General features: G+C 39.9%; 2 protein-coding genes across 4 annotated transcripts in view; one reads left to right on the top strand and one right to left on the bottom strand.

The window, feature by feature from the left end:
• The window catches only part of calcrl2 (calcitonin receptor-like 2), a 218,421-nt gene extending 210,840 nt beyond the window's left edge, over positions 1-7,581 (bottom strand). For 2 of the 3 annotated variants that reach the window (XR_013934163.1, XM_080444346.1), the window contains exons 1-2: positions 7,455-7,581; positions 2,325-2,428 (exon numbers count right to left, since the gene is read on the bottom strand). The gene's annotated coding sequence lies outside the window, so the exon portion shown is untranslated. The remainder of the gene's footprint in view (positions 1-2,324; positions 2,429-7,454) is intronic. The other variant, XM_080444347.1, reaches the window with a different exon arrangement.
• Positions 7,582-9,636: 2,055 nt separating this feature from the next.
• itchb (itchy E3 ubiquitin protein ligase b) overlaps positions 9,637-13,698 on the top strand; it is a 39,743-nt gene continuing 35,681 nt past the window's right edge. The window contains exon 1 of the mRNA XM_080444334.1: positions 9,637-9,774. The gene's annotated coding sequence lies outside the window, so the exon portion shown is untranslated. The remainder of the gene's footprint in view (positions 9,775-13,698) is intronic.

Raw genomic sequence — 13,698 nt, 5'->3', positions numbered from 1 at the left:
AGACTTGCTTATTTTCCCATCGCTGGATCCAAAAATAGTTTGTCCAGCTTGGAGCTGGGCCATACTGTTTTTTGTTTTTTTTGTTTTACCCCTGGGGCAGTGGAAGCAGAACAGACAGTACAGAATAGACACACACACACACACACACACACACACACACACACACACACACACACACACACACACACACACACACACACACACACACACACACGCGCGCGCGCGCGCGCATGCATACTGATTTCCTAGCACTAGAGAGAACCCCCCTCTTTGTACAATTTGGACAATAATTTAATATGTGTGTGGATGAACAGAATATGTGTGTATATAGCATATGTACATATATGTAGTAGATAATAGGCTACATGTAGTATGTGTGATACGCCACTATTGAAGGAAAAGCAAATATTTGAATATTGTCTAAATGCTTTTATCATTTTATATGAATTGGTTAAGAAGACAAATCTAAAATCACGGACAGGGTGACTGCCTGGATAATTTGGCATATTGACAAAGAGGGTGACATCCTTTAGATCACAGTAATTCCCTCGCATCACCCAGACAATAATTTTTGCTTTACCGTTGCCATTAGGAACATGACAGCTTCCCCTTCACGCCCCCTCACCCCTTTGAACCCCCCCCCCCCCCCACACACACACACACACACACACACACAGTCATACTTGACCCTAAAATAAACCGGGAGCATTTTTAGGGAAGGGGGGGGGGTGCGCTTGGCACTTGGCTGTGTTGCAAAAGTAGAAGGCAAAGTACCTATTAATATGCTGACAGCTGCCCAGCGAGACCAGACTGTTCCAGGCTGATATTCAGAGTGACACTGTGAATGATCCGCTGGTTCAGGGGTCATCACATCGCAATGTGACGTGTTGTGAGCTTGCCTTGTAGATCTGCTATCTTATTTGCTTTTGAAAAATGTGGGAAATGTATTGTTAAATTCATGACAGTGTTGCACAAAAAAGGGTGTGCTTATGGATCTGCTATTTTTTCTTTCCTTTTCTTTTTTAATATTTTCGCCTACAATGACATGCCCAAAGTGTGTCTGTGGGTTTAAACATTCAATTAGGGTGAATAATAAAATAAACAAACACCACAGTATCTGATAAAACAAAAAATGGCCCATTATATTAGATGAGAGCCCGACCGATATATTATTTTGGCCGATATAACAGCCATTATTTGACTGGCAATTATGCAGCCGATTTTTTACCTTTTATTTACTTCCTAAAATAGCAGATCTACATGCTGACTAGTGTCACTCACATTATATGTTAAATGATATTCATTCCAGTTTATATTTACTAATTTGTTGTTCATTGTATAATTAAAGTTAAATGTTCTCAAATAGTAATCAAAACCAAAAGTTTTTCGAATTTATTTCAAAATTTTGCATTATTATTCTTCACAAAATATCGGTCTACAGTATTGGTAAAATGGTAGTCTAGGACTCCTTAGAATGGGGATCAGCAGCGGACCCATACAGTACATCTGGCAGATAGATGCAGTTATGGCTGGTGATGTCCAGGTGGGCCACTGTCACTTCTCTCAACACTAAATAGTTATATTTCTCATCTGGTGTTTTGCAGACGGACTAAGGAAGAAGGAAACAGCCACTTCAGTAGAAGCTAACAAGGATCCATAGAACAAATACGGAATAGTGGTGGAAAAAAGTACTCAACCCCAGCACAGTCAAAGAGAATACCAGATACTCCTGGTCAAATATTACTCAAGGACAAGTTGCTCACAAAACTTTGTACTCGAGTTAAAGTAGTGTACTGGAGTACTTTAAAAAACTATTCAAGTATTCAAAAGTACAAATTACAAAGTACATTTTCTTCCTATTAATGCATTGCTGTATTGAAATTTAGACATTTTCCCCCCAAAAAAGTGACGCGTTGTGAGCTTGTAGATGTTCTATTTTCACTATATCTCAAATAGGGCTTAAGTGGTTAATTCATAATGTACTTTTTCCCTTCCTAGATATGCAGTGGAGTCAAAAGTACACTATTTGTCTTCGAAATGTAGTGGAGTGACAGTCATAAGTATCCAAAAATACAACGACCCAAGTAAAGTACATATACTCAAAGAATTTACCGAAGTACAGTCAGTACTCAAGTGAATGTACTTTGTTACTGTCCACCACCGACTTATTACGTAAAGCTGTTTACAGCTGCAAGTGGATTCTGTTGACAGGACCAGGCCCTCGGTAGAAAAATTATGACTCAAATCAACGGAAGGAGGAATACCACCAACTCTGCAAAACGTCCCAGTGATTCTTTCAGACAAGCAAACAAGAATAAACTCACCCAGCGGCAATGCAAATTCTTAGAAGAGAAGAGCGTTCATTGTGAACGTACACAGTCAAATACTGAGTGTTCCTTTAACTCGGAGTGTCCCAATGGACCTTTTCCTAGAGAAGAATCAAATGGATATGTTTACACAATTGTTCAGCCAGGTATTCTAACAACCTCTGAAGTGAAACACTGCAAATAAACAGGAGGTATTCGGTCCAAATATGGCAACACATGTATTGCCATGATATACAGGGTCATCTTTACAAATGTCTTCAGAGAAGAATCTTAGGCTTTGCCACTCGTTTTAGTCATTAGTCCTGTTTGTGCCAAGATTATTAAAATGTTGGGGTTAATTGGATAAAGCTCACAAAAACAAAACAGAAAATCTAGTTTTTCAGCCACAACTTTGTCAAAAGGGGAAAAATGCATTTATATTTCTGACACATAACTGGTTTACAGGTGTAAAAAAAGTGGTTTTTTTTGTTGTTCGTACAAGATCCCATCATTTGTAGTTTTCAGGAAAGGGACAGAATAGAAATGGAAAGAAACAACAAGGAAAACAAGTCAGATATTCCTGATATGAGTAGAGTGAAATATACAGTCACGTCAGATATTTAAAAAAAATGGCAATGGAATAAGACAGCTAAAATGGCAGCATATGCACGACTACAGTATAGTAACAGTATATGAGTTATAATCATACAGGTAATGTTTTCATCGTGTTTATTTGTTAGCAACTTTGTGTGGGAAGACGGCTGAACGGAATGACATGAAACTCAGGAAGGTGCGGTCAATGATTACCTGAGTCACTTTTGTACTTGGGTCAGGGTCAAAGGTCACGAAAACATCAACATCCCTTTTCAGCCCAGTAAGAACAAAATTCATCCTATTTCAAAGCTATATGGCTCAGTGTTATTCAAAAGTGAAAACGTTTTAGCTTCTATAAATCTTACCAATCTTTGGTTAGAACATATATATATATATACAGTATGATTGTTGATCATATATTTAGATATACAGAATAGAATATATTTATAGAATATATATATATATATATACTTGTAAGTTTGTATAATGAATTACATTATTGCATTATTTAATTATCGGTTCAATTTGTCTGTGGTGAAGATTTGGTTTATTTATATTTATACCATTTTGGTATAATGTAAAAATATAGACGTCAATCGATGCCGCTGAAGTAAGAGGAACGAAGGGGTAGGATTAAATAAGTTTTATACTTAATCTTACTCCTTTTTGAACATTATTATAGTATTTTGTTGTTGCCTGAGAGGCTGTTTTTGATTTGTTTTGTATTTTTATTATATTGCATTTATTTTACATGTTTTTGACTTTGTTGTCTAATTTTAACATAAAAATCAAAATAAAGATTTCATTCATTCATAACAATGTTACATGATGAAAGGGCAATTATGACTTTTTCAAGAATGCTGGAGTTGAAGGGTATTTTGGAGATTGGTCTGTAATAATGTGGGAGAGCTGAATCGAGGCCGGGATTCTGGCCGTACACTGACTAATTTAAAACAGTCGGGGCCACAGCCAGATGTGAGGGACTAAACTCACAATAGTGAATAAACCAGTACTAATGACTAACAGAACCTCTTTCAAGAATTGAATGGGTAGGACATCCAGGGAACTGGAGCGCAATGCATTTGAGACGCTGTATCAAGGAGACAGGGGCAAACTAGGACAAAACAACATGTGGCAGTTGTCAGATCAGCGGAGGAGGAAGGGGGCATTATGTTAGATCCGACATCACTGACCGTGTTAACAAAGAGGGATAAAAAACAATGCCACAGTCTTCTACAGCAGTGGTTCTTATACCTTTTCATGGCAAGGAGCCCCAAACTGATAAATATTTGGCCGCGGACACCCATCTGAAAATATATTGTGCCAGGGACCCCCAGAAGCAAGGATCTGTGTTAAAAATGTTCACTAATGTTCAAGATTTTTGAAAAATAGCAGATCTACAAGCTCATAGCGCGGCACTCGGTGCCAGAACCAAGGACAGGTGTTTCCGATGAATCTAACATGGTTAAAATGGAGTTTGAAGTTACAATGGGTTTGTATAGGAAGGGGGCATGTCTGATAAAATCAAATGTCTAAATGCTGAATCAAGCAACTTAAAAACTGTCCGGGGGGCTCACAAAAGCCTGAGTAGACGATGAAATGACCCAACGTTTTTTTGAAAGTGGAATATCCCTTTAAGAGAGCACAATTAACAGGATGATTACTTGTGCAAAAAAAAAAGCACTTGCATTATGCATACTGACAGAAATTATTTTTGTAAAACATTTTTTTTCTCATAAAGCTCCAACTCCTTCAGATATGTAATTGACTTGGAGATTGGTATTTTTCCTTCTGCCTGAATTAACAGTAGGTACCGTCGTGGTTTTGAAAGGGGTAATGGCAACAATCTCATTAAAATAGTTGCATAAACAATACGTGGGTGCCTGGAAAGTGGAAACTCATTATGAAGGGAATTTAAGCCTAATGCAGTGGTTCCCAAACTGGGGTTCGGGACCCCCAGGGGGGTCCCCAAATGATTTTGGGGGGTCCCCAGATGATTAGCTTAATGTGCAACATTGTTTTCTCACTCAACAGTAAACAGACCAACATACAGTATAAGTGTATAGGCTACAGGGAATCTGCACATTTCTTAAGTTACAATTTAATTACTTTTAAGACCTTTTTAATACCAAATTGGCCAAATTGTCAAATATTACATAAGAAAGAAGCAAACATTGTAGCCGAGCTTGTAGTTCAGCTATTTTCACAATGTTTATCATGTAGAACTGAGTCAAACTAAATCTAATGCCTACAATTCCAAGTGCTTGTCAGGGTGGGGTCCCCAATTCAAATATGATTATTTTGGGCGATCGCAGCCTGAAAGGTTTTGGAACCCTTGGCCTAATGTGTACTGTGTCCTATGACTGCGTCACTCGCCGTAAACAACTTGTTTTCAAGCAAGAAAATCAATCTGGATCCACATGGGATCTGGGGATCCACATGGGAACGCCAATGTGGCGCCAATGTGGAGCTTGGACTTCATGTGGCCAGCCTGTGACATCAACTGTCTATCGAATTGAATTGAATTGAAAACTTGTGTAAAAACTGTGAGGGGTGTGTGTGTGTGTGTGTGTGTGTGTGTGTGTGTGTGTGTGTGTGTGTGTGTGCGTGTGTGTGTGTGTGTGTGTGTGTGTGTGTGTGTGTGTGGGGTCAAGGGGTCCTGTGATGAAGTTGTGTTTCTCAGTGTCATACAAATTCTGAAGAAAACCTGGAGACTGACATTCGGCAATTGGATCTTATGATCACAATGAGAACATTATAATCAACATCAACATCAAAATCTAAAATTTGCCACGGACAAGGACAAAAGTCTCGCCACGGACATGCATTTGTCCGTGTACTGACATATTGATGACCCCTTGCACCCGACCACATGATAGAAACCTCTCAGTAGAAGAGCAGAGACAACCCCACATGCAGCCGTGCCGTCACACACACTGTATCAAACATGCTCAATCTATGGTATTAGAAAGAATAAGACCCATCACATCCAGTGAGACTTGGGTAGTTAGTTCATAGGGCATTGGTTCTCAAAGTGGGGTCCGGAGACCCCCAGGGGTCCTTGCGGGGGGGTACCAGGGGGTCCCAGACAAAATTAATCATTTTAACCACTTTAACCATATTTTATTTGGCTATTCAAAAATAGCAGATATACAAGCTCATGAGCTGGTAGATCTGCTGTTTTTGAAAAATCCCTGGCACAAAATGTTTTTGAGATGGGGTGGGGGTCCGCAGCCAGATACATATCATTTTGGGGGGTCCTTGACATGAAAAGGTTTGAGAACCACTGTCGTAGGGGAACAAAGCTCAGCAAGAGCGGTGCATTCCGGCTTTGTCGGGCATCTATCTACGAACACAATTGGCCCTTGTTTGTGGGAGGGAAGCCTGGCGGGGAGAGTGATATATTTGTCATTGCACGAGTGCATGTACTCCTATACGGGCTGGGGTGGCACCTGTCAGCAGAGAGTGTTGGGGTGGGACTAATGGGAGAAGAGGGACGGAGGTGCTGTGTCCTCCTGGTGGGGGCTCCTCACTGGCAGGTGAGCCAGTAGGGTACAACAGCAGCGACAAATCCCACAGTGTGTGTGTGTGGGCAGGAATTAATTGGCATAACGACTACATTGGGGAGAAAAAGGGGTAAACAACTAAATTAAACAAAGGGCAGCAAGAGGGCAGCAATTCTAGGATTTTAGTAAAGTCAATATACAGTCGAGGTTATGGTAGCTACATGATTATAGTCAAGGTAAGGAATGTAAAGCATGGTGCCTATAGTGTTCACCATTTTTTCCTTGATGTTGACCAGGGACATTGTGAAACACATGATATTGGATTCATAACATTGTTCAATCTATTTTACACAATACAACAATTAAGAATATAATAATGTGTCATGACAATTTACTCCCCCCCCCCTAAATAGTAGGCTAATTTTACTGCCACCTTGATTTATGCATTCCATAGCCTACTATTACTAGTATTTTAAATGAGGTGTAAATGTAACAGGTGCCATATCCCACAGTGCAACCTATTAGAGGTCTTGCCAATAGTATGCTGCTCTCCAAGAACACACTGACACTGTTGTATGCTTTCTATCAATAATGCATAACAAACCTGTCTTCCATTTAATTGGTTTACACACTCACGCAGACACATCGATCACCACAAACAGCTAAATGAATATGAGTAGATTAGATTATGACGCCAGTCGCCAGTCAATTATCGGATCAATCATATAGCCTATACTGTTAGCCCACTGGTTCCCAAACGTTTTAGCTCAAGACCCAAAAGAGCAATTAGATGTTTGCCCAGGACCCAAGCTAGTGAAAATAGCAGATCTACAAGCCCACAATGCTGCATCTTAAACATTTGTTTTCTAATTTGCGGATTTTTGTTTTTATGTTTTGAAATAATAATAAGGGATATTTACTCGTGACCCATAAAAATGTATACGTGACCCACAAATGGGTCCCGACCCATTGTTTGGGAAACAGTGCTGTAGCCTACTATTATTATCAGGCATTAAGGCATACCTGTTGAGGAGACGTGTTAGCCTACCTGTTGTTTGTTTGATTGTATAGCAGGCCTATGTATGAGTGATCAGGTTATTCTTCCTCCAAATATGATCCGTTTAATGTCATGATCCAAGCAGAGATCTGGTGATCCTATTCCTATCCCAAGTAGATCCAAGTAGATCCAAGCAGAGAGGTGATCCTGTCCCAAGTCAGCCAGCAGCGCTGATCCTCATCCAGCCACTAGAAATAATAGGCGGTGCCTAGATATTAACTCAGTTGCAGTGGTGGAAAAAGTACTCAAACTGTTTACTTCAGTAAAAGTATCAATACTGCAATGTAGAAGTACTCTGTTACAAGTAAAAGTCCCTAATTCAAAATGTACTCGAGTAAAAGTACAAAAGTGTCGGTATCAAAGTGTACTTGAAGTACCAAAAGTAGAAAGTACTCATTATGCAGAATGTCCCATTTCACAAGTTTTCAAATGTGTAAAATGTCTAAAAATCTTTTGAAAATAGCCGAAAATAATCTACAAGCTCACAACGTGTGTGTCAACGCATTGTGAGCTTGTAGATTGGCTATTTTCAAATGGCCGAAATGTATATAGGGCTGATTACTGAAGTGTTAATGCATGTTTTGTAATAATAATCAAAACCTACAAATTAACTATAGTAACTAAAGTTTTCAAATAATTGTAGTCGAGTAAAAAGTACAATATTTGCCTCTGAGATGTAGTGGAGTAGATGTAAAAGTACTGACAACTGGAAATACTTTAGTAAAGTAAAAGTACCTCAACATTGAGTACTTACTTCTTTACCCCACTGCTTCCCATCGTCTAATTGTAACCAGTTTTGTTGAGATGTGAGCGAATCGCACAAACTTTAAGGCATTTTGAGAGTAGCCTCCGAGTTTAAATTACAGCCATTCAGTTCGAATTCAATTAAATGCCCGATATAATGATTATTGATTCACACAGTCTGCTGATAGCTGGAGTGGGACTGGTGGGAATTCGACGTCCAACGCCGCCATCTGCTGGAGGTCATCAATAAATGAATGAATCAAGTAGGCCTACTAAACTGCGTTTTGTTATCATCAGTGGGGTTCACAATCACTGCTAAATATATTAACGCCGACTGAATGTGACTTTATATATTGTCAGATACTTGCATGTGTCATTATATTATCACCACTATTACCAAATCCAGCTCAAGTGGAGTTAGGAGGTTTTGTCCATCATTGATAAGAACAGCTGACAGCTCACAATACATCACAATGTGTGAATTAATGCCCCCTGATGCTTCATAACACTGCTTATATTAGGCCTACAATAATAAGCAGGACTTTAAATATTACAATAACTTCTGCAAAGGGGTTCACAGAGTTGCAGTTTCGGTAGAACTAGAGAGAAATGCTATTACTCATTTCTTGTCACACTCACATTGCTCTTCTCAGTTCTCAGAACACACTACATAGATTTTAGAAATAGAATTAATTGTTTTCATAACATTAACGTCAGTGCTAGTTTGATAAACAGGTACACTGGATAGTTACTTAACAGACGGAAAAAAATGTCTGCCTCATTAAAATGTGTTTATCTTCCGCTCTGAGTCTGCAGCAATAGCAGATCTACAAGCTCACAACTTGTTGCATAGCAAGGCGTTGTGAGCTTGTAGATCGGCTATTTAATTTCAAATAGCCGATGTAAATGCTCATGTGGCCTACACGCCTACTTGCTTCTTTTTGGCTTGTTTTCCAGGTTGCTTATTTCTCTTACCAACATCTGGCAACACTGTCCTTGACATGAAAAAGTTTGAGAACTATAACGGTTTTTGCCATAGAGTTATAATATATCTAGAGGGCGGACTGCCCCGCCCCCTCCTATTCATTTCAATGAAAGTTGCTCACAAGCGCATGAAGCACCCAGAAGTACCTCTACTTTTGGAGCCAATAGAGCAGGCGCACTAGCGTTTCAGATGGTAGAAGCATGCGCAGTAGCGTCCCAAATGCGGAAGTCCGGCAATACCAGATGCAGCCACCAGACTTCTGAGACTTCAACCATTCTCCGCGGTTCTGGAAGGTTCTGGGGGCTTGGTTTTTCCTCTACCTCTCCGCTCGCGCAGCCCGGTCGTTCCAGCCGCTCATTGGTCCTCCTGCCTCCGAGTCTGGACCAATCAAAGTGCTACAGGAAGAAGACGCGTTCCTCACGGCGCCCCACCTTGTTTCGGTCACGTGACGCGACGGTGAGGAAGATGGTGGAAGTTTGTTCCTGAAGTAGGAAAACAAGCCTCCAAACAAACAAACAACAAACTAGCAGGAATTAATAAACACCACGGCCTCACGACCTCACGTCCGACCGTCGGATTCAGGTCAGTCATACGAGCCGTTTGAACGTCTTTTTACCCGTTTTACGTCTGGTTCTCTACCAGCCATGATGATAACACCAGCTAACAGGCTAACGTTAGCCTTCAACACGTAATAACAACTAACTGAAGCATCTGGGTAAACACTGCTATGTACTGACATTCAACATGTAATAATGACCACTAACTGAAGCATCTGGTAAACACTGCTATGTGCTGACATTCAACATGTAATAATGACCACTAACTGAAGCATCTGGTAAACACTGCTATGTACTGACATTCAACATGTAATAATGACAACTAACTGAACCATCTGGTAAACACTGCTATGTACTGACATTCAACATGTAATAATGACAACTAACTGAACCATCTGGTAAACACTGCTATGTACTGACATTCAACATGTAATAATGACAACTAACTGAACCATCTGGTGAACACTGCTATGTACTGACATTCAACATGTAATAATGACAACTAACTGAACCATCTGGTAAACACTGCTATGTACTGACATTCAACATGTAATAATGACCACTAACTGAACCATCTGGTGAACACTGCTATGTACTGACATTCAACATGTAATAATGACCACTAACTGAAGCATCTGGTGAACACTGCTTTGTACTGACATTCAACATGTAATAATGACAACTAACTGAACCATCTGGTAAAATACTGCTATGCTATCTGTTGACATTCAACGCTGTCTTGATGAATTGAATACATTAGGACCACAATGGAAACGAGCCCTTAGGGCTTTGTGTGTTATCCTTTTAGCGTCATTGCATAATCGTCATTGTATACTATTTGCAAAATGTTAAAGTAATCAAACAATGATAACTAACTAAACCATCTGGTAGACACTGTTATCTACTGACATTCAACATGTAATAACTAACTAACAACTGGTAAATACTGCTTTCTACTGACATTCAACATGTAATAACACCCACCAATGAATCCACTGATAAATACTGCTTTCTACTGACATTATTACACGGCTTGCTTGAATGCTTGATTCCATTTGGACAATCACTGAATTCAGCGGTGTGTTATTTCTTGATAATGAGTGACCGATGAGCTCTATAACAGACCGCTGTCTAATCGAAGGCTCAGAGCACCTGCTCATATCAACCTGTGCTGCTTGATTTTATGCTGCATCCAACATGACAGCCATGTAAACAAACACACAATGTCATTTACAACTAAACGTTGCTCTCAAGGATGTTTTTGAAAACATTTGAAGCGAGAAATAGACAATGCAGTAACCGAATATTGATTAAATTTTATCAGCACTAACTTGTTTTCCAAGGCGACCGTGTCTGCCCGGTGCAACACTTAAGGAAATTCTTCGTTTTGCTGTTACTTTTGGATCAATTAATTAATTTATTTATTAAGTAGCTGTGTAATAAACGGGATAATTGACGGGTCGCCGGTCAATATTGAGAAATAAATCCCAACAGGGTGATAGCAGGCACCGACTGCATAACTAACTTGCATAACTAACTTACAACTGGTATATACTGTTTTCTACTGACATTCAACGTATAATAACTAACTTACAACTGGTATATACTTCTTTCTACTGACATTCAACATATAATAACTAACTTACAACTGGTATATACTGCTTTCTACCTACATTCAACATATAATAAAAACTAACTTACAACTGGTAAATACTGCTATCTACTGACATTCAACATTTAATAACTAACTTACAACTGGTAAATACTGCTATCTACTGACTTTCAACACGTAATGACTACTAATTACTAAACCAACCAGTAATTGCATTCTACTGACACGCTGACATAATAACACGACTAATTAAAGCAACTGATAAACTACACAATTATTGTGTTTAATAAAAACACAATAATTGCGTAATAAAACGTACCCCCAGCCCCAGTCCTACAAATGCCAACACCACTATTGTTGTTTTATTGGGTTTTGTTAGCACAACAATTGTGTGTGTGTGTGGGGGGGGGGGGGGGGATACTTTGGTCAGCTTGAGTAGACTTGGTGAAAATACCATCAGATAGCCAGGATGAGAACCAGACAAAGGTTTGTTTATGGTCACAGTTAGTTGCTAGTTTGGCAAGGTTGGTCGTGTTACGTTTCTACTCTGTCACTGTTATCTTCTGTGAGCGATGTCATGTGGTTAACCATCTGCTGACTTAACTGTTTATTACTACCCCAAGGAATGCCCCAAGACAGGCCTGTCTGCTTTGTAATGTAATTGGTCCTTCTGTTATTGAAAACATGACTTCTATGAATGGATCAGGATTCCCAAGACTGACTGGCTGGTTTGGCATCTAATTTCCCTTTAGGCTTAATTTCACACAATCAAGTTTCCGGTTCACTTTCCTGTAGTTTCACTTGATTGGCGCAGCAGCAGATCTGCTTTTGGTTTAAACATCCTAATGTCCCCTATTGTGGAGGTGATATTCAGCTAAAATGGCAGATCTACAAGCTCACAACACATTGCAATGTGATGCATTATGAGATTGTAGGAGGCCTATTTCTGGCGAAGTGTTTGGTGTTGGTGTCCAAAAAGGCGCAGACCTAGAGTCCTGGAGGACTCCAGTCCAGTCCCCTATACTCAACGAAGTATAGGGGTGACTGACCATTAAACAATGCAGCAATTAAAATCTGCTGCTGCGCCAATCAGGTGAAGCTATGGGAAACTGAACTGGAAACAGTTATGACACCTTAGGGAAACCGGGACTACAGATATGCACACTTGCACAGAGTTGATTGTATAGCATTTTTGTTAAATAAGTCAGACTTGAAGCCTATTTACACATCATGTAGATGTTAATTTCATGAACGTTAACAAACCCTCGTTAACCAACAAACAATTAAATGCACTATTTAGAATGGACGAAAGTCTGTAACTCACTGAGAGTCCGTCAGTGTTTCCCCTTGGCTTTTTTTTTGGAGAGGGGGGGAGGTGATTGATTGATTGATTGATTGATTGATTGAAATTTTTATTAGGCAAAAGAATGTAAAACAACACAGTTACATTTATAATGCTTTTGTCTAAAAGGTCAGGCCAAAAAAGTCCTTGCGGGCTTGTTTCCGTTGGGGTCCTTGAATTAATTTCATAGACATATATAGTAGCAACCAAACAGTTCAAAAATCATCATAAGATGAGAGGAAAAAATATATACCACTATGTACAAAAAAGGCATGAGAAAATAAAAAATTATATACAAAAAAAGCATTAGAAAATAAAAGAAATATGTACAAAAAAAGGGGGGGGTCGTCTGTCTACAGGGAAACTGGTACTAGCTCCTCTTTAGGCCTCCAGAAAGATGAGTTTTTAGGGCTGTTTTGAATGGGCCCAGCGAACTGCATTTTTTGAGGGATGGGGTTAGACTATTCCATTCCTTGGTGGCTGTGCTATAGGTGTTCTAGCGGTGTTCCTCCTACTCTCATCTATGGTCCTGAAATGTGGGTCATGACCGAAAGAACAAGATCAAGCGGCCGACGAGGGCTTTTTCACGAGGGTGGCTGGCATCTTCCTTAGGGATAGGGTGAGAAGCTTTCTCCAGGCACACCCAGCTGGGAACAGACCATGGGGCAGACCCAGGACCAGGTTGGGAGGATTATATCTCCATGGTGGCCAGTGACAGGGAAGTCTGGGGTTCTCTGCTAGAACTGCTACCTCCGCGACCCATGGGATTTGGCGATGGGATCGCTCATCACCATGCCCCCCCCCCAGCATTTTCCTAACCGATGCTATATCTCCCCCCAAACTTCAGGTTGTGCTTAATGTACTCTGTTGTGAGCTTGTAGATCTGCTATTTGAGTAAGTATAAAATCGGGATTTAGGTTTAAATTTAGGTCACAAGTGTAGGCACTGGGTTCGTTTAGCAATGCCTGGAGGAGAGCACAGGCTTGCGGATATTA

This window comes from Gymnoscopelus braueri, assembly GCF_963280865.1.
Source record: "Gymnoscopelus braueri genome assembly, chromosome: 12".
Taxonomy (NCBI): domain Eukaryota; kingdom Metazoa; phylum Chordata; class Actinopteri; order Myctophiformes; family Myctophidae; genus Gymnoscopelus; species Gymnoscopelus braueri.
Note: the sequence above shows the minus strand (reverse complement) of the source record. Positions and strands in the feature narration are given on the sequence as shown.